Consider the following 26139-nt stretch of genomic DNA (forward strand, 5'->3'; position numbering starts at 1 on the left):
ACTTAAATAATAATTAAAAAAAATAGAAAGAGGAAGATTTATTAAAAATATGCTGAAAGTCAGCATATGTTACCTTTTTGTATCCAAAGGGAAAAAATAAAATCTACGAACACAAAGTGTGATGAAGCAGAGCTGAGTCACAGGCTTCACTACCCAGAGGCACTGACAAGAGCATGACTCCTCAGACAAGTGACAACAGAGACAATGGTTTCCAATTATCAGTGGAGCAAGGGTTATTTTTGTTTTTGTTTTAATATCTCCTTTAATATCTCCTGTTGTGAGGTGTTCATGGGAAAAATTGACAAAGAAAAACGGTAACTTCTTATATCATTTAATTTTCTAGTAATTCTGTATAAATAATAAAATATTTTAGCCAGTTTGCCACACCTGTTCTGACTGATAGAATTGACAAAGTGGAGACATCAATAAGTCAGCTCACTTACTACTTGTGGAGGGATGCCAAATATCAGACAAGCTCACCTGAAAATGAAAATACTGAAAAAAGTATACATGACATAGCATTGAAATTGCCAGTGCTTGCATTTTCTCTATCATTATTCCTTTTTTGAGTTGTTGTCTCTTACACTTTGTAATATTATGAGTTCTGGGACATAAAAACTTAGCAAGGTCTGTAACTCATTTCCTCTCACTTGCAGTGATGCCTGTAAAAAATGAACAACCTCAAACAAATCTTGTAGTAAAAATGTCAGAAAGCAGACCTTATAAACACACAAATGGAGTTGACGACATGAAGTGGAGAGTTCTCATCTATAAGATGTTTGGGGGCTGAACAGATCTGGTCTTTCTAGTTTGCTTATTGCAATTACTCTTAAAGTTTTGTGATCTATGGGGTTGGGATTACTGGCTAGTTAGAGAAATGGGTCAGTTACATGTGCTGATTATTTAATGAAGTATAAAATAAAAATTTTATTTAACCACGTAGCTTACCCTATGAAGCAATGTTCCATTATACCTTACTCAATACCCACCCGCATATTAAATCTGAGATTGGGAAGCATTCGAATGCCATTGAGCAAGGAGCTTCAAAGGACAGGTGCACAGGAGTGCCTGATTCCTCCAAGGGAAATGCCTCACCCGTTTGTTTCTTATAACATTAATAAAGTTGACATTGGTTTCAATCATAAGATCTATAATTCATGTGAGTCATATTTAACAATTCAATCTTACGTCTTACCATGTTCTAATTTTAGGCAAGACATTTTGTTCTACCATAGGATGAGATACTTGGGACTTCGTAATTCTTGGTCAAAAATAGACAACTGTTAGTCATTTGCTGATAATAAGATTCTTGAGTGCTAAAAACTGCGAAGTACTCTTCCAGGAAAAGTTATAACTTCATGGTATTTAAAATTAAGTGACTACGTTACATAATAAACATGCAAATGAAGTAGTGTTAAACCTAATGAGGGAGTACAAAGTGCTATCCAATCCAAGGAAGGGCTAGCTATAAAGTAGATGTTTGGCTGAAGTTCTGAATAAATTAAAGAAGTAAACAATGTTTCTTGTGGGCAGCAGAATATTGGGAAAAAAAGAAAAAACAGTTTATCAACTTAGATGGAAATTAGTTTGTTGTATGTGTTTCAGGAATAAAAAAGAATGCCAGGGTCTTAAACTGGATTCACTCAAAATCAAAACCTGAGATAAAGATGTACATGCAGTAAGATTATTTTTGAAAATGAGCCATTTGTCAAGAGTGGGAGGCAGAAAAGAGTGAAATAGGCAAGTAGGAAATGCTAATCTAAGCTGTTAGCAAGCTGAACCCTTCTGTAGGAAAATGAGACTTAATCCTAGCGGGGACTCTGAGGGATCATGTAAAATTGATTTCAGAATCTTCCACTAAAGGAACACAGAAGACACAATTTAATCTATCAGTACCTATAGATTATTGGTCAGATTCACTAGGGTTAACACTCACATTTTTGGGTTTGTAAATCCACAGAATAGCTAAGATTTTTTACATGAAAGTAGAAGAGAAGTCCCTTGGGCAGATAGCAATAGACATGTGGTAAATCCTAGGCAGACACTCTGTTTGTGTCTGGATGCAGCTGTTCTTTGAGGTGATGGCAAGAGCATAAAGGTGAGCTAGGAGATTGGATAGCATGTAAAAAGTTCCTCCTACCCAGCATCCAATACACTCCACTCTTTGCACTAATCACCTTCAGCCCTTCTGTGTTTAAATTCCAATACATTCTAGAGCCTTCAAGATTGTGGCATGCCTCATTCTCTAGGAAATATTTAATAAACAAAGTTAATTGTAATGAGCTTAAGTGGTTTTTAAGACCATACTTAATATTTATCCACTTCAGAATTTTGTCATTTTTATCCAACTCTTCAAAATGTATAGATTTCTGGCAAAATGGGGGTGGGGGGTGGCTCTAACTCTTTTAACTAAAGAGTAGGAGTCTTTAGTTGCCTTATTCTTGTTAAGATTTAGTTATTACAATTGTTCATTTACAGTTATCATTGGGCATGAAGCATCCAGGAACACCCTAAGCAATACCTCGATGTACTCCTTGCTTCCACCATTGTGTAGTAGCAATCTCAATATCATGTGGATACAATTAAGTCCTTTTCTCAGTGGTAGAATTTTCTACCTTTGTCTGAAAAGTGGGTATAGATCTCAATTTTTAATATGGCAGCTAAGTTAGACATTTGCTCGGCAGCTTTCAATTTTTTTTCTGGTTAGAGAAATCAAATAACACCTTAATTAGCTCCCATCTGTCTTAACATTAAGCAATATTCTGATCTATTAATCATTCTTGCAGGTCCTTGTGGGTAAAGGCACCTGGTTGACTTTATAATCTTGATGCTTATTATGACAGTTACTTTGAAACCATTTCTGATGATAAGTGTTGACCTTCTGGCCTCTTCAATTACAGAATCTAAGCCCAGTGGTCCTAGGGAGCTCAGTTCCATGGCAGTGTCTTCTAATGTCAGCTCTGGCCTACAGAAGGAGGCACACCTGGGCTTCTCAGAGATGTCAGCGTATATCTTAGCAGTTTATTTTTTATTGTTATTGAAAGAAATACAATAATCTTTGCTTATCTGAAGTTTCACTTTTCACAGTTTTAGTTACTTGTGATCAATCACAGTCTGAGAATATTAAATAGAAAATGCCAGAAATAATTCAGAAGTTTTAAATGATGCACCATTTTGAGTTGCATGATGAAATCTCACGGTATTTCACTCTGTCCCACTGGGGATGTGAATCTTGCCTTTGTCCAGTGTGTCCACGCTGTAGACACTACTCACTCATTAGTGATGAAGTATCCATCTTACTTATCAGATCAAAAAAGCCACAGTATACATAGGGTTCAGTACTATCCATGGTTTCAGGCATCCACTGGAAATCTTTGAACCTCCGTGAATAAAGGGGGATTACTATATCCTCTGATATTTCCCATGTAATATGCTTCACTGGTAGGGTTTCTAATCTCAAATATTGGATTTCTTCCATTTTCCTCATCTACCTGTATCTTCTGAAATTGTTCTGAATATTCTATTTCATCCACCATAGATAATCATTGTTTTTAAAATTTAAAGGGCAATTCTAAGCATTGTCTACAGGTGTCCTTGCCAGGACATTAAATATTGAGTCACAGTGGCATGCTCCTGTGTCAATAATAAGCCATCTATTTTGTAGTCCTGGTCCAAATCTTAACTTCCAGATACATTCCAACATATGCTCCCTAATATTTTTCAATACTTATCAGTCATATCTTTTAGTTATTTGGATGTGCTTGTCTTTTTTCTCCTGGATAAATTACTATATTATCTTGCCTTTGCTCTGTTTCACTTGTCCCTACTTAGAGACTAGGAAACGATGAGAGGAGATAGGGTCAGATGTTGAATAATCTAAGCATCATCCTGCAGGACACCTGAACCAGATGAGGCCTTTACCAGAGCTCTATGTAAGAACAGCATTTAATATGGGAAGGGAGCTATTTCTTCCAAACTAGATATTGAATATGACTGTGGAAATTCAATATTCTCAGGGTTTTTCAGATAATTGTGTACATCCTGGGTCCCTAGGTCTTTCTTTCCTACAAATTTGGGCTCTTCTCTGGCATAGGAGACACATGGGAGTTAAATATTCAGTGTCCATTGCAACTCTGATATCTTTATAGTTAAATACTGAGTCTTATTTTCATCAATATCTGCTCTGTTCTGCCAGGATGACTTTACAGTATGCCTTCAGTTGATATCTGACTAATTTAAGCCTGTAATTTTCTTTTCTTTTTTGGCTTCTAAAACTGTAAACTAGCCGGGCGCGGTGGCTCACGCTTGTAATCCCAGAACTTTGGGAAGCCGAGGCGGGCGGATCACGAGGTCAGGAGATCGAGACCACGGTGAAACCCCGTCTCTACTAAAAGTACAAAAAATTAGCCGGGCGTGGTGGCGGGCGCCTGTAGTCCCAGTTACTCGGAGAGGCTGAGGCAGGAGAATGGCGTGAACCTGGGAGGCGGAGCTTGCAGTGAGCCGAGATTGCGCCACTGCACTCCAGCCTGGGCGACAGAGCAAGACTCCGTCTCAAAAAAATAAATAAATAAATAAATAATAAATAAATAAACTGTAAACTAAGGACAATGAATTGCACAGTCCTTAATATTGCTATTGCTCTTATATTGATAATGTGTGTTGTTACTATGCAAACCTATGCTTCATACTGTCTTTGTACCAAATTCTAATTTATCTCCTGTAAAAATCTTAACTATAATGCTACTACATGACAATAATTATTGCTTCATTTACCACTGGCAATGGGAAGCTTATTGGAATTTGGAGCAACATTATTCACCAAAACAATAAGGGCCACTGCTGTCACTAATTGTCTTAGTTTGGTTACCTGAAAGGAAAAAAAAAAAAAAAAAAGCTGATAAAAGTATTTGCATGCATCTGGAGCAAGAGCAAGAGGACAGGAAAAGTGGAATAGTGAGAGAGAGAAGAAAGAAAAGTCAATGAAAGCCTGAGTGCCTTTATTCATTATTATAGTTGAGAGTTGAACAGTTAAGGCATAAACCTCTTAGTAATCTTTAAGGAGCAGTGTAAAATAGACCTCTTAGTTGTCTAATAGAGTGAGCGTGGTTGAAAAAATGTTGAACAAGCAGAAAAGGAGGTTACAAAGGTAAGCATGGACGAGATCACATGATACCTTGGACTTTGGATTTTATTTGACTTTTATGGGAACTCACTGTTGGGGTGATGGCAGAAGAAAAATAACAAGATCTTATTTATATTTCTAAAAGATGCCTGTTGATGCTATGTGGAGAAGAAAGAGTGGTGTTAGGGAGACTAATAGAAACCTGCATAAGTAGTCCAAATAAAAAAGTGGCTAGTGGTGGCATCAGAGCTAGTCAAGATCTTCTTTTGTTTATGAGACAGAGTCTCACTCTGTCGCCAAGGCCAGAGTGCAATGGCACGATCTCAGTTCACTGCAACCTCCACCTCCCAGGTTCAAGTGGTTCTCCTGCCTAAGTCTCCCTAGTAGCTGGGACTACTAGGGACACACCACCATGCCTGGCTAATTTTTGTAATTTTTTTTAGTAGAGATGGGGTTTCACCATGCTGGCCAGGCTGGTCTTGAACTCCTGACCTCGTGATCCACCTGCCTCGGCCTCCCAAAGTGCTGGGATTACAGGTGTGAGCCACCGCACCTGGCCTTTGAAGATCTTCTTAACATGAAATGAATTTTAAAAGTAGATTCAACATGTGATATGGAAATAAAGACCATGACGATGACACTGAACTTTTTGTTTTTATTTCCCCTTTGATTAGGTGGGTGATTTTTGGAGTGATTTACTGGTACAAAGAAGACTGGCAGGCATATGGGACTGCTGAAATTGATGCTTTGCCTTGGACATGTGAAAGATGCTTGTTTGATTGGCATATAAGTACAAATGTTAGGTGGAAAGTTGGATAAAAAGTAAAGCTTACGGCCAAATGGGGACTGACTATATAAATTCAGGAGTAATTAATCAATAGGTGTTACTTAAAGCCATGGAAACTCACCACTAACATAGTGAGTCATAGGGAGAAAATAATTTCTAAGCATGTCGTGAATAATCCTAATGTTTACTGATTGGAAAGAAATTCTAATGCTTAGAGACTGAAGAGAATGACAGGAGAAGGAATAGTCAGTAAATTGTATGAAAAACGAGAAGACTTTTATGACCCAGGAAACAAGTGAAGAAAGTGGTTAATGAGAGAGGCACCTATCACCTTTGTCAAATATTCTTGAAAGGTACCAAGTTTACTTTAGGAATTTAAAAATGGTGAGATTGAAAAGAATGGTTTCAGTGGTTTAACCTTGATGAATGTTTAATTACAGAGGTATAGCAAGAATAAGATAATAGTCAATAATGGTGAATATATTTATATATGTATGTATGTGTATATATGCATGTGTCTACATGTATATACAGATAACTTTAAAGGTATTCTTTAATACACAGGGACAAGTAAATAAGGAATTCACATAATTTTAAATTAGATTAGTATGCATCAAGTTAAATAGTGATAGAACTAATCTAATAAGTTATTTAAATATGCCATGGCATGAGAGAGAAGAAATAACTACCAAAGGGAATACATTGATTTGCTAAGTGAGAATGAGATTCAGTGTACAAACGGGATGTGATCTTAGATATAAATACTGGCTGTGTATTCATTGTGAGGAAAGGGAAAGAATGGTTGGGCCTATAGACTCCAGTGGATTGGTTCATTTGGTGATGTACGTCCAGGAATTCACTTTTAAGTTGTGCTATATTTTCAGTAAAATAATAATATTAGCTTAAAATAGGGAGTAAAGAAATTTTCTCACTGAACAGTTATGTGAATTGGCTAGGAAATGTAATAAGCTTGCCAAGAAGTCCTGAGCATACACTCGATGCTTGTGGTTATAAATTTAAAGTGAAACAAGTCCATATCATTGTGTGTGCATACGAGTGTGTGTGTGTAAGCAAAGTTAGTTGCTTTCAGATTCACTGATGTAGTTAGAAGGTTATATAGAAATAGATCTTTCCCGGTACGGGATTTACTCAGGTTAAACATGGAAGTAAAATTGAAGTTATCTGAGAGGAAGTCATTATATTAACATACCTTGAATTCTAAGTTAGGTAAGGAGGGGAGGATGAAGAGTGGTAAAGGTGATAGAGTTAATAGACTGGAGTTCAAGGTGAAGTCAAATTTTTTCTTTTTGTTTCAAGTGGGAAGAGTAAGAGAAATAAGTTGCAAAGATAGAAATTTTAAATCATAGCCAAGATCCATGAATCTAAATTTCTGAAGGTGGTGGAGTAATTGACAATGACAAACACTAAAGTATGAGAACACTAGACTATGAAGTATGGAAGAAGAAAATTGTATGATTGATGAAGAGCTCAAGGAATTAGAAGGCCCAAGAGGTGCAAAATGGCACATATATGAAGCAGACCTTACATGTCTCATTTTATATTTTCTGTCTGTTTAGTTTCACAGGGAAAAAATGAAATTATTACTTCTTTTTTATTGAACTCCCTATGATAAATAGCAAAAATGACTACAAATTATTTCATTTATCAAGAAGTGGTATCTATTTCTCCATCTTTTAAATTGGTATGGGTTATGTGAATTGCTTTGGCCAATAGGAAATAAGCAAATGTTAAAAGCAGAGACTTGGAAAGCACTTGAGCATTTGGGTTTACTCTATGTGTAGTGTTTTGACCTTTCAACTACCATGTGAAGATGCCCAGACTATCCTCCTGAAAATAAGAAGCAAGAAGCCGTCTCTTCCAAATTGCCAAGAGCCTGCTTGCTGTCAGTCATGTGAGCTAGTTCACCACCAATCATCCAGCTATTCATTGACAGCAGAAAACAGCTACGCTGGCACAGTTAAGACTTTCCAACAAACCCACAGAATTAGGAACCACATACATAATTATTGTCTCAAGCCACTGACATTTAGGAAGTAGTGTGTTATACAGCAATAGATAATTGAGAAACATGTTGTGCTTCGAAGTGATGTTTTCTTTGGAAAGGGAGATAGTGATGACTGGAAACAGCAGGGAAGAAACTATTACGTGATGCTAGAAAGACGTTCATAATCTGTAAATGAAGGCGAGAAAATTATGATGATAAGATAAAAAAATGATAACCCTTATTATTTTGTAGTAAAACAGCTGCAAAACTATCACCCCCTCTAACTTTGAAGGTTGTCACATGTATGTAATGAACATATCTAGCACAACATTGATATTGGATGTCTCTGGGGGAAGGGAAAGGGCATGGGTAACTATTTAGACCAGAGGAAGCATATCCAAGTCTGCCTTCTAGACATGATTTTAGATTACTTTTTTTTTTCCGAAACAGAGGCTTGCTCTTTTGCCCAGGCTGGAGTGGTGTGGCACCATCATAGGTCACCACGGCATTGACCTGGCCTCAAGCAATCCTCCCACATTAGCCTCCCGAGTAGCTGGGACTGTAGTTGTGCATCACGATGCTCGCTATTTTTCTTTTTTTTTTTTTTTTGTATAGACAGGGTCTCCCCAGGTTGCCCAGCCTCAAACTCTTGGTCTCAAGGGATCCTCCCACCTTGGCCTCCAACAGTGTTGGAATTATAGGTGTGAACCACTACACCTAACTAGAATTTTGTATTTTGACCCTAAGGGCAGAATTATATGAAACCTTTTGGATCCCTGGAGTAAGAGTGAACACATTATTCATGTGACAGAAATGTAAACAAATAGCAGCCAGCGGAGAATTGTGATTGAATATCAAATGCTCACAATTCTTCCCTTTCTGTGAAGATGGGCATTTTCCATCTCTTGAACCTGAAACAGTCATGTGACTTTCTTTGGAAATGTGACTTTATAGTAAATGTAACAAAAGCAAAGACTTGATAAGTGCTTGTATATTGGGGTTGGCTTCTCTTGCAGCTTTTGTAAATGTGCAATCAGTATTTGAAGAAATTCAGAGTAGCTTGTTGAATGACAAGAGAAATAAAGCTCGGGTGTCTCTGTCACTCTAAATAGCCTGTAAGAGCCACACATGTGAATGAGGATATCCTTGATTGTCTGGATGCAAGATGACCCACCAGTTGATAGCATATATATATATATATATGTGTGTGTGTGTGTATATATATATGTGTGTGTGTGTGTATATATGTGTGTGTGTATATATATGTGTATCTGGATATATATGCGTGTTTGTGTGTATATATACACACATATTATATATATACATATATATACACACACACACATATATATCCAGATATATATATATACACACACACGTATATATATATATTTGCTATCAACTGGTGGGTGCTGTCAACTGCTGTATACATACATATATATATATATCTATACACACACACACACACACACACACACACACACACATATATATCTGGACAAGCCCCACAGCTATCAGCTGACCTGTCCCAGACCCAAGAATCAAGTGGACTCATATAACTGTATGATAATTAAATGGTTAATGCTGAAACCACTAAATTTTGAGATGCTTCCTTAAGCAATGAAATAACTGGAAATCTTTTCTCTCTAGAGATCACTTTGCTGTCAGTGGGCTTTGAAACCACCACTGTATTTTATCCAATCATAGTCACACAAGAACATTCTCATAATGTGGTAATGACATTGTCTTTTTAATTTACCTCAGTGATATGCACTTAAAAAAAACTAAACTGAAAATATAATTATGTCAGTGTGCAGGAAGCTTTTGAGAAATATTTTTTAAAAATCCATTCTGGCACTATTCTGTATTATATGAGTTATATTTTTGTGGAAATTGTTTTAAGTATAAGCTTCTAAGATATGATTATACACATAGTAATTATAGCATTATCTATCAGCTCCTTATTTCCACATGCTCAGTCTACTTTCTTGGTAGAGATATATCTTATCCAAAAAATATACATTAAGGATTTGTAGTATTATTGTATGTAGTAATTAAGAGTGGCTTAAAACCCTTTGAAGTGACTTAATTCATTATATTTATGCCTATAATTTTAACAATATGTATAAGAAAGAAGACATGGTAGTTCATGTTCTAGATATTTTACAACAAATGATATGGCACATAATACAGATATGTGTTGCCTCATTATTCAAAGAATTAAAAACATTTATCAGACTTACTACAATTTACTGATCCAAACTCCTCAAACAAGTAGACTTTGAATAGTCAATGAGAATATATTTCTTCTCCTTTTTCAGCACTATTCACAGAATATGTTATTAATTTTCTGTCACTCTCTCTCCCTGGAGAAACCAATATTACTTTGATTCTATATAGAAAATAAAAGAGGTATCCCAAAAAATAAAAACGGATTTGACTTTTTTTATTTCTGTGTAAGAATTCAGACATTAGCAACACTGAATCTTATCAGATCAATTCCCCGCAGAAGGCTAAAGCCTGCAGTGGTCCAGGATCTGTAAACTCTACAGACGTGGGAAAAGAATGATAAAGGAAGACTACTAAATATTCCTTTGCTAAACCGTGCATGCAATGCATGTCGATTGCCCCTGGTTTTAACTATCTGCACTGTAAATAAGCCAAGTGTTAAAGGTGAAAGACTCTTCTATTATCCTTTTAATTCCAATAAAACTATTCAACCAATTTTATTCACTTACACTGTTAATAAAATAGACCCTATGCTTTAGAAACCTGGCTCAAATTTAAAACAGAAAAAAAGTTCTTATCTTTCGTATTTTTCTCTCCAACTTCTACATACTAATTAATCTTGTGCTCTGTATTTTGAACCATGAAAACAAATTTTCAGATTAAGAAATAATGGAAATAGTTTCTAGGAAGAAACTAGTGAATTAAAAAATGAACAGCACATCAGATTCCAAAAAATATATGTAAAGGATCAAACATTCAATGAATTCAAGAAAAATATCTAAATCTCTGGGTATCACCTTACTAGTTTATTATAAAAACATGTGATCATATCTCAGAAGGGAGCAAAGACTGAGTTTTCTAACAAACAAAAAATGTGTAGTACTTTATTACAGGTTTTTGTGCTTCACTTATCAATATTTTAGATCAGTTTACCAAAAAAAGTACATAGCAAAAACACTCAACTCTCAAATATTAACTAGAAGAGAAAACAAATCATTCTTAAATAAAACATCTGCAAATAACCATAATCTATGAAGGAAGTATAAAGGAAAAGGTGAAAAAGAATATTATAATGTTTAAAATATTATAATACTGTAATCCCAGTACTTTGGGAGGCCCAGGCAGGTGGATCAGCTGAAGTCAGAAGTTTGAGACCAGCCTGGCCAACATGGCGAAACCCTGCCTCTACTAAAAATGCAAAAAGAAATTAGCCGAGTGTGGTGGCATGTGCCTGTAATCACAGCTACTCGGGAGGTTGAGACAGGAGAATCACTTGAACCTGGGAGGCGGAGGTTGCAGTGAGCCGAGATTGTGCCTCTGCCCTCCAGGCAGGGCAACAGAGTGAGACTCTGTTTCAAAAAAAATAAATAAATAAAAGGTTTTAAAAATATTAAATTTTAAAGAAAAAAACTCAAAAGAAGGACAGTTTTATTGTGGTCTTAATTTTTGAAAAATAATGAAATAATTGCAATATAGTAAAAAAGTTTGAAGGTGAAAATAATACACAGAATAATTAGATTAAAGGGAAACTGTAGAACCATGGAAATAAATTTTAAAACCAACACCATTTAGAGAAGTAATTAATGAATTTGAAGATAAATTTGATAAAGAGTGTAAACACTACTAAATATCAAAACAGATCTACAGAAAAAAAATCGTGTTTATCACAATTAAAACAAGAAATTCAAAGAAATTTAAGCAATTAGTTAAATATAATTGAAAAATAAGTCAAAGATAATCCAGCACAAAACAGACCATTAAATTAATAGAAATAAATATGCTTTCAATTATCTACTATTATAGCATTTTCTTAAGACTGAGAAGAAAAAATGTTCAAATCAAAGGACAAAGTGTGTTTTAGATCCCTCCCCCGAAAAAAGCATTCAAGCATTCAATACCCTTCAGCTTTGCATTCTTTAGATATTTTAAAATATTATTTAAACACATTTGAAATGAGACAAATTAAAGATTCTAAATTTAAAATTGTATCATAAAAGCAGTCATATTATGAGTAATTAACAACTCTAAATGTGTATACCTCTAATAACAGAGCTTTTTAATACAAGAAACAAAACCTGATAAAACTGCCCAGAGAAGTAGACAAAATCACAAACAAGTTGGAGATTTTAATGCATTCCTTCAATAATTGATAGTATGAATAGACCAAAATCAGTCAACGTATATAAAATGTGAACAAAATTAATCAACCAGCTAGACCTTATTTAGACTCTTATAGCACATGCCACTAACAGCACTAGACTACAAATTTGTTTTAAGTGATTACAGAACATTTACCAAGCTAGGTTGTTCTCGGCCATAACAAGTCTCATAAATTTCAGATGAGTCAACTCATTCAAATTATATTATCTGCCCATACAGAAATAAACCAGAAATCCAGCCTGGCACGGTGACCCACACCTGTAATCCCAGCACTCTGGGAGGACAAGGTGGGTGGATCACGAGGTCAGGAGATTGAGACCATCCTGGCTAACATGGTGAAACCCCGTCTCTACTAATAAAGTACCAAAAAAATTAGACAGGCGTGGTGGCGGGTGCCTGTAGTACCAGCTACTTGGGAGGCTGAGGCAGGAGAATGGCTTGAACCCAGGAGGCGAAGCTTGCGGTGAGCCGAGATTGTGCCACTGCACTCCAGCCTGGGTGAAAGTGCAAGACTCCGTCTCAAAAAAAAAAAAAAAAAAATTAGAAATAAACCAGAAATCCATACAAGAAATATCTCTGTTCAAAGAAGAAATCAGCTGAGCATGGTGGCTCATGCCTGTAATCCCAGCACTTTAGGAGCCCAAGGCAGGTGGATCATGAAGTCAGGAGATGCACACCGTCCTGGCTAACACGGAGAAACCCGCCTCTACTAAAAAAAAAAAAAAAAAAAAAAAAAGTACAAAAACAAAAACAAAAAAGGTAGCCGGGCATGGTAGCACGCTCCTGTAATCCCAGCTACTCGGGAGGCTGAGGCAAACCCAGGTGACCTAATCACATTATTTAGTCCTTCTTTCTGCTTTTTGTGAAATTCCACTCCACTAAGCCCCTGCCTTTCCCCCTCTCTATTTTCTCATTCTTCCTTGAAAATACCTGGTTGCTTCTGCACAAATCCAAGTTGATTTCAGTTCATGCTGAACCCTCTTCCATATTGGTGTAGTTATTGAATAAAAACTATCATTACCACTTTAAGTAGCGTCCGGTTTTATCTCTTTCTTGTTTGTTTTTGAGGTAGGTTCTCAGTCTGTCTCCCCGACTAGAGTGCAGTGGAGTGATCTCGGCTCACTGCAACCTCCATATTGCAGGCGCAGGTGATTCTCCCACCTCAGCCGCCTGAGTAGCTAGGATTACAGTCGGGCACCACCATGTACTGCTATTTTTTTTTTTTTTTTTGTATTTTTAGTAGACACGGGGTTTTGCTATGTTTCCCAGGCTGGTTTCAAACTGCTGAGCGCAAGCAATCCACTTTCCTTGGCCTCCCAGAGTGCTGAGATTACAGGCATGAGCCACCATGCCCAGCCCTGGTTATATCATTGACAATACATCCCTTATGATTTTAAATATGCTACCTTGTCTCAGATTATTTATCTGATTTATCCAATTAATATTTATTATACTTACTACGTATCAATAATTCTACAGAGAGCTGGTTACAAACAGGATACACGTTCTTAATAATGTCATCCCAGTGCAAAAAGAGAAAACAAGTAAGCAAACACGATGTTATCACAGTTTATCAAAAATATTCTTGTAGGAAAGAAAATATAGTTGTCTCTTTGGGTGGTCAAGAAATACTTCTGAGGATGTGGTATTTCACATGTTATGTAGAAATGAAAATGTGATAGACACGGAATTTGAGGAAATAGTGCTTGGAATACAGAAGTCGGCATCAGCAGTTGAAATGAAACTGGACAGGGCCCATGTGCTCTAGGAACTAACAAACAATGGTTTGGCTGGGGCTTGTACAAAGCTATAATAAAAAGAGCCAGGTTAAATTCAAGATATCTGTACAGACAAGTTGTGCAAAGACCTTCAGGTTATATAAAAACGTTTGAATTTCATTTTAAGTGTAATAAGAAATAACTGGAGCATCTTAAGCAGCAGAATAATGTGCTCTGATCACACTTTAAATAGCTAACTCTGGCTTTTTGTAAATACTGAGTTTAGGCCAATGAGAATGGAAGCAGGAAGAACAAGTAGAAGATAACTGAAGTAGTCCAGTGTAGATGGGAATACACAGGATCTCTCCCACTCCCAGTACCATAAAGAATGAAGATATAATGTCATCAGTTGAGGGGTATGATAAAATTCACACTGTGTATCTGAGGTTGAAAATAAATCAGAAGTAGATATCACAGGGATGTCTCCGAAGGACTTTTAGGTAGTCTAGTGGTTGCAATTCTTACTATTTATGGAATGCGGTTCACTCACCATTTTATGTATTTGTCGTTGCATGATCACATTCCTGTGTGTAAGAGTGACAATTACAATATATATTAATTAGTATGACCTGGGCCTCTAATAATCACAATAGATGGAAGCTATAAAGAACGATTACAGTCATAGTGGACTATAGTCTTAAAAATTCCCTGTAAACATATAGATTACATTATCATTAAATATAAAGTAAAAATACTATCACAGGGTTTACTACTATGCAGAACTTACGAAGACAATTGTATGGGATATCTGTGTTTGGAATAGGTACTTGCAGGAAAGTAAGACCTCTGTAATTAATCTAGTAACAATCATGTAATCGATGGCATTGGAATGTGTTTAGTCATACAATATCTGAATATATAACACTGCCTTTAAGAAATACCAACATGAAAATGAATTGATTAATTATATGTTGGTTAATAGGTTTTATTACGTTTAAGAGGTTATGTCTATCAAACTCACCACTAAGAGACTGAATGACATTGACTAGAAGTCCAATCGTAATACATATATCCGACAAAGAAGACCTATATAGAACATATAATTATCTAAATAAAGATATATTGTCTGAGCATGGTGGCTCATGTCTGTAATCGCAGCACCTTGGGAGGCTGAAGCAGGAGAATTGCTTGAGGTCAGGAGCTCAAGAACAGCCTGGCCAACATGGCAAAACCCATCTATACTAAAAATACAAAAATCATCCAGGTGTGGTGGTGATACCATGATCCAGGCACGGGGGAGAGAAATTCTAGGCAGAAAAGGGCAGGTCCCTGAAAAAGCCCCACTTCAAGCCGAAAAGCCCGAGACTGTGGCCCAAAGTGAGAACTTACATCCCTGTTTTCCCGCTCGAATGTTGACGCTTCCAAAACCACACTGCCCATCCTTTGCCTATAAAAACCCCAGGATCAGCTGGCAGAGAGAGAAAAAACAGCTGGACTATGACTGGATGTTGGAGAAAAGCAGCTTGACTTCAGAGGGACAGCCTGAAGGTATAACTTTTGAGAAGAATCCGTCAGGAGATGGCTGGAGTTCAGTGGAAGGCTATTTTTCTGCCCTATCCATTTTTCAGCTCTCCTTCCCACTGACAGTCACTTTCATCAGCAAAAAACATCCCCTACATTTACTATCCTTTATTTCTCCTGGATGCCAGACAAGAGCTTGGGTTCCACAAGTGTGGATAAAAAAGAGTGTCACGCTTTCCCTTTGCTGTCGCTGGTGGAAGGCAGCCGCCTCACGTGAAAAGGCAGAGGGCCCGCTGATCTGTTAACATGTAAGCCATCTGCAGACAGCAGGGCTAAAAGCAGTGTAACACTCCCTCTGGGACTTCAGGGGTCACAGGCACCACCCCAGATGCTGCCATGAGGCCTGCATAGAGTTTGCTCCTGCCAGCACCTAAAAGTGCTCATCCTGGCTCCTGCACCCACTCACCTGCACGCCCCCCGACCTGAAGGGTGGAACACAGCGGGTCTGAGTGAGTGGAATTCACTCCTGCCAGCACTGAAGCAGCCAGTTGGTTCCAGTGTTAGTGCACTCCAGTTCCCGCTTCATTCGCTCAGAGTCTCCCTGCCCCAAACAAGCTGGCTAAGCTAGGCACCCCATCTTGAGTCCTGTGAAGGGGTCAGAGAAATATCCTGCTTCAGTGCTGTGCATCTGCAATTCCAGCCACTTGGGAGGCTGAGGCGCAAGAATCACTTTAACGTGGGAGGCAGAGGTTGCAGTGAACCAAGATTGTGCCACCACACTCCAGCCTGGGTGATAGAGCAAGACTCTGTCTCAAAAGTGTACATGTGGGAAACCATCACCATATTCAAGAAAGTCAACATATCCATCAGCCCCCAAATTTTTCTCATGAGCCTTTAAAATACTTTCCTCAAACTGGTTGATAGACTTCTTAAAAAGTTCTTGCTTATTTATGTATAGTTTTTTAGTCAATTTCAGATAGATTGTATTGTCATTTCCAATTGTAATTTTTGATTTGGAAATTTCTCCTTGAAGCACAAACAGTTTTAATTTATGTACTTCTGAAATTCTGTTATTAGGTAGTACATATTTAGAGTAATTATGTCTTCTTGAAGAACTGACTCCTTTATCAATATGGAAGGGTTTTCCTTATCATTAGTACTAAGGTATTTTCTGAAATCTATTTATCTGATATTAATATATGCAGCATTCTTTTGATTAGTTTTATCATGGTAACATTTTCTATCCTATTGCTTTTAATCTACTTTGTATTTATATTTAAATTGAGTTTTTATAGGAAGCATTAAGTTATTTTCTTTTGATCTTTCAATCTGGCAATTTAATTGTCATGTTTAGAGCATATAAATTTAATACGATTATTGGTATAGTTTGAACTCTATCATCTTGATAATTATTTTAAAGTGATTCCTTATGTTCTTTCTTTCCTTTTACCTCTTTCTACTATATATATATATTTTTTTGCTTACTTGAATATTTGTTTCAGATTCTATTTTATCTCTCTTGCTGGCCTATTACTTTAACCCTTACTTCTGTTATTTTAGTTGTTGCTTTACGGTTTATAACAAACATCATTACTTATAATACTTAACTCTCAGCTGGGTATCGTGACTTACGACTGTCATTGCACTTGGGAGGCCAAGGCGGGTGGATCACCTGAGGTCAGGAGTTCAAGACCAGCCTGACCAACATAGAGCAACCCTGTCTCTAATAAAAATACAAAATTAGCCGGACATGGTGGTGCATGCCTATAATCCCAGCTACTCGGGAGGCTGAGGCAGAAGAATCACTTGAACCTGGGAGGTGGAGGTAGCGGTGAGCTGAGATCGCACCATTGCACTCCAGTCTGGGCAACAAGAGTGAAACTCCATTTCAAAAAAAAAGTCAACTCTCGTTTGATATGTTACCTTTTTTTTTTTGAGACAGAGTATCCCTGGATTGCCCAGGCTGGAGTGCAGTGGCACGATCTAGGGTCACTGCAACTTTCGCCCCGTGGGTTCAAGCGATTCTCCTGCCTCAGCCTTCTGAGTACCTGGGATTACAGGTGCATGCCACCACACCCAGCTAATTTTTGTATTTTTAGTAGACATGGGGTTTCACCATGTTGGCCATGCTGGTCTCAAACTGACCTCAGGTGATCCGCCTGCCTTGGCCTCCCAAAGTTCTGGGATTACAGGCATGAGCCACCATGCCTGGCCTATGTTACCTCTTAAAATATAGCATGAGACTCTTAAAATAGTATGCTGCTGTTTACCTCTTAGCAGGCTCTGTGCTGTAAAAATTGGTTTATACACATTTTATTTCTTCCTATATTATAAAGTTCAGACTACATTGGTATATGTTTTGTTTAAAATGTCAGTTGTTCTTTTTAATATTCAAATAATAAGAAATAATCTTACATAGTTACCAACTGTTACCATGTTATTACTCTTAATTCATTTTTTTCCTTTAATATTTCCATCTAGTTTCATTTTCTGTCATTTTTAAGGGGTTCCTTTTCATTTCTGATGATGGTTAATCCTGAGTGTCAAATTTATTGGACTGAAGGATGAAAAGTATTGATCTTTGGTGTGTCTGTCAGGGTGTTGCCAAAGGAGGTTAACATTTGATTCAGTGGGCTGGGAAAGGCAGACTCACCATAATCCAGGTGGGCACCATCTAATCAGCTGACAGTGAGGCCAGAGTATAAAGAGGGAAGAAAACATGAAAGGCTAGATTGGCCTAGCCTCCCAGCCTACATCTTTCTCCCATGCTGGATGCTTCCTGCCCTCGAACATCAAACTCCAGGTTCTTTAGATTTGGGACTCGGCCTGGCTTCCTTGCTCTTCAGCTTGCAGATAGCCTATTGTGGGACTTTGTGATCAAGATTCGTTCTGGAGAAACAGAATATTAAGGATGGAATTCTTTCATTGGTTTTGGACATTCTGGAGTGGCTGGGACACAGGGCACTAAGTCCCTAGACTGCACACATCACAGGGTCTTCTTGAGTTTTTTACCTGTACAGGTCTTTCCTCTCTACTATTCTGTCTTGGGAACTCTTGGTGAGTAGGACTGCCTAACTCTCAGCTCTGCCTTCACAGTTCAGGACTCATCTGGGGTCAGCCTGATTTTCCCCCTCCATGAACTACAAAGTGGAAACCCTTTCCAGGTGGTTAAATGAAATAATTTAGCATTCGACTTGTTCATTTCCACCTCTCAAATATCCCACCTGTTGTTTAAATGTCCAAAACTATTATTTTATATATTTTCTCAGTTTATTTTGTTTTTGTTTTCCATTTGGGAAAGTAAATTGGGTGGCCGCCTTAGCCAAAGGTGGAAATTCCTATGACATTGTGTCTTGACATTAAAAACAAAATTGTGAATTAGTAGTAGAGAATCTTCTAATATATGATAACATACGCTGACCTGAGTTGTATTGTGAGAACAGATGAGTAAGAATAGGAAATCTCTTTTATTATGTTTGGATTGTAGGTAGAAAACTTAGATCAAGTGAAATTGTTAAATATACGATGGAGCCTGATATTCGTCATAGCACACAATAAAGATGAAACAAGTTTGTAAAAATGTGAAACACTTCAGTCCAGTTGGCAAATAGCTGCTTCATCAATCTTCCCCCAAATCTCCAGCTGACCTAGCTACTGAGCCTCTCTCCCCGTACCTCCCCAGCTTCAGATTCTAACAAGGCTAACCTTGCATAACAGGTATTCCAGGAAGCTGCTTTTTCTCTCTGCCTGGGACCAGGAATCTTTCCAGATTATGATGATTGTACCATACTTAATGTTAAATAGTTTCCTATGGCCCCATGATGATGCTTTTTGTGTTATTTTATTCCCAAACTCCTGGAGTAACTCTTTATTTAAATACTTCTTTAAATAAAGAAGTATTTAAATAAAGACAGTTTATTTATCTGAATTCTTCAAATACTTCTTTCTTTAGAAAACCAAGCATTTCTAATAAGTCTTTCTATTAAGTATAACTGTCCTCCAGATTTCACTATTTAGCCTGTTTCCTGAATCCTGTGTTGTGGTGACATGTTCCATTCTTCATGAAATCCAGCCTGACCTGAAAATTCAATATATAATGCAATCTGTTTTCTCAGTTAGAAAACTATAAAGAACAAGAGAGCGCATGTTAATAGTGCAGGGTCAAACTTTAACATGATGAATAAAGTTAGGGAAATAAATAGCAAACCAGTTAAAATTCATTTTGGAGCTCTATTATTTTCACTTCTTCATTTTTTTTTCTACTTTTCTCTAACTTTTCTGTCCCTTTATTTCCCATTTTAAGAAACATAAGTTTCAGATATTTTTATTCACCCACTAAATATTACTGTGCTGGCAGCAGCTTAATATTACATGTCTTTAAGAAATAGTTGCATTTTAATAGTAGTTCTTAGAAATTAGAAATTGTATTGGGCCCACATACATTATTGAAAGTAGCATTCCAAGAACAGTGAGAAAAAATGAGCAAGGTGTTTAAAAACTCATTCTTGGACATGTATCTTAAATTATTTTACTTAGATGCAGAAAAAGAATTCCACTTAATTCCAGGGAAGTGTACAGCACTAGAAATCTCTTTCTGGAAGACAAAACTCAATCTGTGAGGTTATGGCATGTGATTAATAAACAAAAATCTCTATATAACACAGATATCCAAAAGCATTAAAACTTCATGAAGCTTAATCACAAATGTGATAGTTAATGTTACTTAAAATGTTACATTTATTTTATCAATATATCCAAATATACTGTATATTTGATTTTTTGTTTATTTTGCTTTTGTTTTACAGTTTGTAATTACCATTGAAGTTTACCTGATGGCTTTGTTTTTCTCAAATTACAACATGTCAAATAGCTTTTACTATTATCAATTAATTAATAAATCAATACTTTGCATGAGAAGAAATAACTGAATAAGAAGATATTCAAAAGCCACTGTAAGTTACTTTAACATTTTTGATGTTTTCAGTCAATTTAATTTTGACCTTCAAATTGCAAGGAAAATTCCCCTGAAGTTTTGAAATTTGAAATTAAACTAGTAAAACCCAGCATATTTTGCATTTGTTGGATTCTTAAAACTATGTGTCCTTTGAAAGTGTAAATTCAACACACTGTTTGAAGTTTCAGACATTTTTGTAGTCATTTCAAACATATTGTCGACCATATAAAAGGTTATGCTTTGCCCTCAGTCCATGCACAGAGAATTCTGATTGATGTCAATGGGAGCCATGTGCAAAGTTTGCAGGCACTGTAGTTTGAAACTTTATGGTGTTTTCAGAATATCTTTGAAGTCTAGTTTCTGTGAAAAATATAAAGTTTAAAGAGTAGCTCTTCAGGGCTTATTCTTATCCACAGAGAACATGTTTCGATTGCCTGTTTTAAATGCAGAGCTAAGCTGAAAATTCAAAAATCTAGTATGCATTTGGAGTGGTTGATTACAAAAGAATTATTCCATTGAGTCCAATTGCTAGACTGGGAGACAAAAGTGGCAAATCTATGTTGGTAATCTATCTTTTTATACATTTGATTCTGCTGCAATAGTGAAAGGTATAAATTGCTGTTCAATTTAATGCTAAAATTAACTATATTGCTACCATTAATTTTTTATTTAAGTATCTTCAACAAAGCAAGTAGAATCACTTTTGCATTGATAAATTCAATAGAGTTTGATTTTTGCATTATTACTGAGGAAAGATATTAATTGGTAACAATGCTCTATTATTAATTAAAATTTATTTTTGCAAATATGTTCCAATTAAAAGTATTTAAAGGCTAAGTTAAGGAAGGATAATTTAAACCCATATCCTAAAATTCATAATATTTTCTTGGGCTTGCAGACTGTGGAGTAAAATGCATATTATATAGAAATAATTTTATCAGAAAGAAATTATTAGTTATAAAATTTATTCAACATATTTTTCCATTTCAAGACACAACTGTCATTTTCAAAATCAAATTCACTAAAAGGTATTATGTTTTCTAAAAGACCACAGTTTCCATTTCGCAGTATAATTAATTTGTGCTTAAAATTAATGAAATCTGTGAGTTTTTTCTAGAGCATTCTTTATAGTTCTGGTACCTAAGAATAATTTTCACAATGCAGGCTTAATGTCCTTGATAGGTCATCTAACATGAGCCTAACAATCCATCTCACTGTAACCGGAAGAAAGTGCTAAAGCAACACTCAAGAAAAGGGATTCATTTTGATGAAAACAAAAGCTCAGGTGACTCTTCAACTAGGAAACAAACATTATGTTGGGGTTTTAGAGTTGACTAGAATTCACTTTTAAGACAATTTAGGAACATAGAACAGGGAGAAGTTTAAAAAATAAAAACACAACAAAGATATATTTGGGCTACTTTTCACTGTTGTATACTATAGAAAATCAGATTTTCTGCTGTCTCAACAATACTTTCAATCGGTCATTGATAACTGAGTAAATAATTGCTGTATAAGACTGTAGATCTCAGGCTGGGCATGGTGGCTTATGGCTGTAATCCAGCACTTTGTTAGGCCAAGGTGGGAGCATCACTGAGGCCAAGAGTTCAAGACCAGCCTGGGCAATATAGCGAGATCCTCTATCTTAAAAGATCGCAAATCTTTATTTTCTTCAATACAATTCTGTATATTACTGCAGACTCTCTACATAGCCATTTGTACACCACATATTTCCAGATGATCAGTCTGTCTTCACTCCCATTATCCAATTACTTCCATAGCATACGTTTCCAGGGGAGAAAGTTTCCTCAACTCATGAGAATTTTGAATTATATCAACTCTTAAGACCATGAGAGTCTATTCTTCCACAGTAACTCCTCATAAAGGTATTCTTTTATATCCCCTTTTTTGAGATACCAATGAACATATCTTCAATTTCGTGTATATTTTTTCTTTAAATCATTTGGAGCCATTGACTTCAAGCTACTTTTTTTTCTGCTCTATAAACATTATCAGAATCAAGAAAGTACAATATCCTGGCTATATTCTTATAATTTAAGGAGTACTGGGAAAAACAGAGAATAACAAACATTTTTGTCTCAAATAATCCATACAAAGAAAAGCAAAGTGATGGATCCAATTCAGATACAGAGAAAAAACTAACCCTTTGAATTAAAAAAAATTTCCAGTCTCCTGTTTTATTAATAACAAGAGTTACATTGGAAAGTGAAAAGTGAATCTGACAATAAAATTTGAAAGCACTACACAAAAAAATTAGGTACCACTGAAAATAGTAGTGAACAACTATTGTTATGTACTATTATTTCATCACATTTTTTTTTTTTGAGATAGGATCTCACTCTGTTGCCTAGGCTGGAGTGCAATGGTGTAATCATGGCTCACTGCAGCCTCAACTTCCTAGACTCAGGTGATTCTTCCAGCTCACTCTCCCAAGTAGCTGGGACCACAAGCACATGCCCAGCTAATTTTTTGTATTTTAACAGACACAGGTTTTGGCCATGTTTCCCAGGCTGGTTTTGAACTCCTGGACTCAAGCAATCTGTCCCCTTTGGCCTCCCAAAATGCTGGGATTACAGATATGAGCCACCACTCCAGGCCTCACCACATTTTTAATTGCCTACACTGTAGTGATACTCCCTCACCCTCAATTCTGTTTTTTCCATTTTTATAAAATACACAACTACACATACCAGAGACTATCTTAGCAAACACAGTTCTGACCTGTGTTGACACATACAGTAAGTGCAATGGTTTGAATGTCTTCACCAAAATTCTTGTTGAAATTAATTGTCAATGTAACAGTATTGGGAGGTAGGGCCTTTATGAGGTGATTGATGATTTATGCCATGAATGCATTAATTATCAGTAGAGTGAGTCAGTTATTGTGAGATTGGGTTAGTTATAAAAATGTGTTCCCAGGAGCCCGGGAGGTGGATCTTGCAGTGAGCCGAGGTTGTGCCACTGCACTCCAGCCTGGGTGACAGAGAGAGACTCTGTCTCAAAAAAAAAAAAAAAAAAAAAATGTTCCATCTGATTTTTTTTCTTTCCATCTCACATGCTCACTTCTGCCTTCTACTCTTCTACCATAAGATAACCCTTGCCTGATATCACTGCCATCTCTTTAACTTCCAGACTCTAGAACCATGAGCTGAATAAATTTCTTCTTCTTCATTAAATAAATTACTCAGTCTTTGGTATTCTGTCATAGCAACAGAAAACAAACTAGTATATTAAGAATACCATGAATTGTAGCATAATCTGGATCAACATTATCCAAAGTAAGTAAGGTCAAGTCAGGTTAAAAGTACTATAGGACTGTGGAAATAAACAAAGACCAACCACTTGACAGTAAGTAAAGACTATGTATTTGAATCTTGCCGTACAAAGTGAGTCAGCCACAGCCACTTGCATTTTGGTAAAGACTCAACGTCAGGCAGAGGAATGGCAAAGCTTCATAGTGGAAACATGAAGGCCTTCCCTGATTGGAGACTATTAGCATGAAAGAGCTGTTAATGGGGTAATTAGAAGCCAGACATTAACTGTGATTGATTAGGGGTACATAGCTGCCTTTCCCTCTCTCTGAAGTTGCTTTGGTCATAAATTGAAAATTGGGACAAAAATTTAGAAAATTGTCAAGTCATGGCCATTTTGGGTACAGAAGTTACTGTTTAGCTTTCCGGACCAGTAACTAGAGATAACAGTAAGAATACAAGTCTGATTTATAGATAGCAGACTGTCTTCCTGGGTTGCTTTCTGTAGACAATGGGTTGGTCCCTTGGGCTGATTCCTGCCCAGATTGTGGACCAGAGTCAGTTCTATTTTTAAATATGGTGCCTAGCCATTGTCTGTTTCTATATCCACTCTCTCTAAATATTGACATTAGTGGTTCTGTCTTGTGCTTTCCTGGTCCTATAATGCTTACAATAAAACATTGTGTTTTGAAAGAGAGAGAAAGCTTGTCAGTCATTCATTCTGCCAGTACATTTGAGGTTGTATTATTTTCTATACAAAAATCTAGGTTTCTGTTACAAACATTACTAAGAGAGTCAACCTAACCTCATGACTAAGTACATGGTTCCAGGTCAAGATTGTCACTCCCTGAGTGATCTTCAAAAATTCATGTAACATCCAGTCCCACAGGTTCTTCATTGAATAAATGGGGTGATCAGTAGCTGCTTCACAGTGTTGTCAAGAAGTAAACAAATTAATACCTCAAAGCCTTCAGAATGTTGTACAGCATATTAGAAGTGCTCTTATTATTTAGAAAAGATGGTGTATAGCTTAGAGGAACGGATTCTAGAATGGGAGTAAAGAATTTTTTGCCACAGTAACAATAACTTTGTCCCTCTGAAAAAAAAAATGACAATGATCACAGGATTGGCTTCATAATAAATATAAAAATCTATAGTTTCTCAGGGGCATACATGTAATACCAGCATTTTGGGAGGCTGAGGCAGGCAGATTCTTGAGCCAAGGAGTTTGAGACAAGCGTGGGCAACATGGCAAAACCTTGTCTCTACATAAAAGTATAAAACTTGGCCAGGTATAGTGGTACATGCCTGTAGTCTCACCTATTTGGGATGCTGAGGTGGGAAGATCACTTGAACCTGGGAGGTTGAGGCTTCAGTGAGCTATAATCGCACCACTGTACTCCAGTCTGGGCAACAGAGCTAGACTTTGTCTCAGAATAATAAAAGGTAAAATAAAATTTCTCAGGGAGTGTGTGGGAGGGAGAGGAGGGATGAAAAATTACTTATTGTATACAATGTACACCATTCAGATGATGGGTACTCTAAAAGTCCAGACTTTATCACTATACAATTCATCCATTTAAGCAAAAAACAGTTGTACCTCTAAAGCTATTGACGTAAAAAAAAAAAAGTTTGAAGTTTCTCATAACTATAGCATTTCAAAGTTCTGACTTTGTGTTCATGTATCTAACTTTGCTATCAGAAATCTAAACCAAAGAAATGGAATCTTTAGCACAGATAAATAGATGTAGTTATGTATGAATAAATATAAATCTTCTTTGAGATTGAGCATGAACAATTTCTAAGAACAACAGAACAAGTTTTAGATGTATTTTCTAGTAATGCTCTTGGGTTGTGTTATTTGGTTTCAATTGCTCTAACCACCATGACTCAGACCAGATGCTCTTAATCCTGTCTGAGATCCCAAATTTAAAAATAAATTTGGCAGCTAAAATTCTCTCTGAGTTTTCAGTAGTTGTTGGCTTTATTTTTTAGTTCGGTAATAAGCCAAAAAGAAAAATGAAGATGTAATAAATCTAGGGAAATTCACTTCCAAAAGGGCACCGAGTACAAGCAGTTTACTGAAAAATTTTAAATTAACAATATACACAATAAATACATAAAAATGGACAAGTATAACAGTATCTACTGTATTTCTAATTAAAGCAGAGCATAACTGCTCCCACTTATAAATGAGAACATGTGTTGTTTGGTTTTCTGTTCCTGCATTAGTTTGCTGAGGGTAATGGCTTCCAGCTTCATCCATGTCCCTGCAAAGGACATGATCTCATTTTTTATGGCTGCATAGTATTCCATAGTGTACATGTACCACATTTTCTTCATCAAGTCTATCATTAATGGATGTTTGGGT

The sequence above is a fragment of the Nomascus leucogenys genome, chromosome 25, assembly GCF_006542625.1.
Source record: "Nomascus leucogenys isolate Asia chromosome 25, Asia_NLE_v1, whole genome shotgun sequence".
Lineage (NCBI taxonomy): Eukaryota > Metazoa > Chordata > Mammalia > Primates > Hylobatidae > Nomascus > Nomascus leucogenys.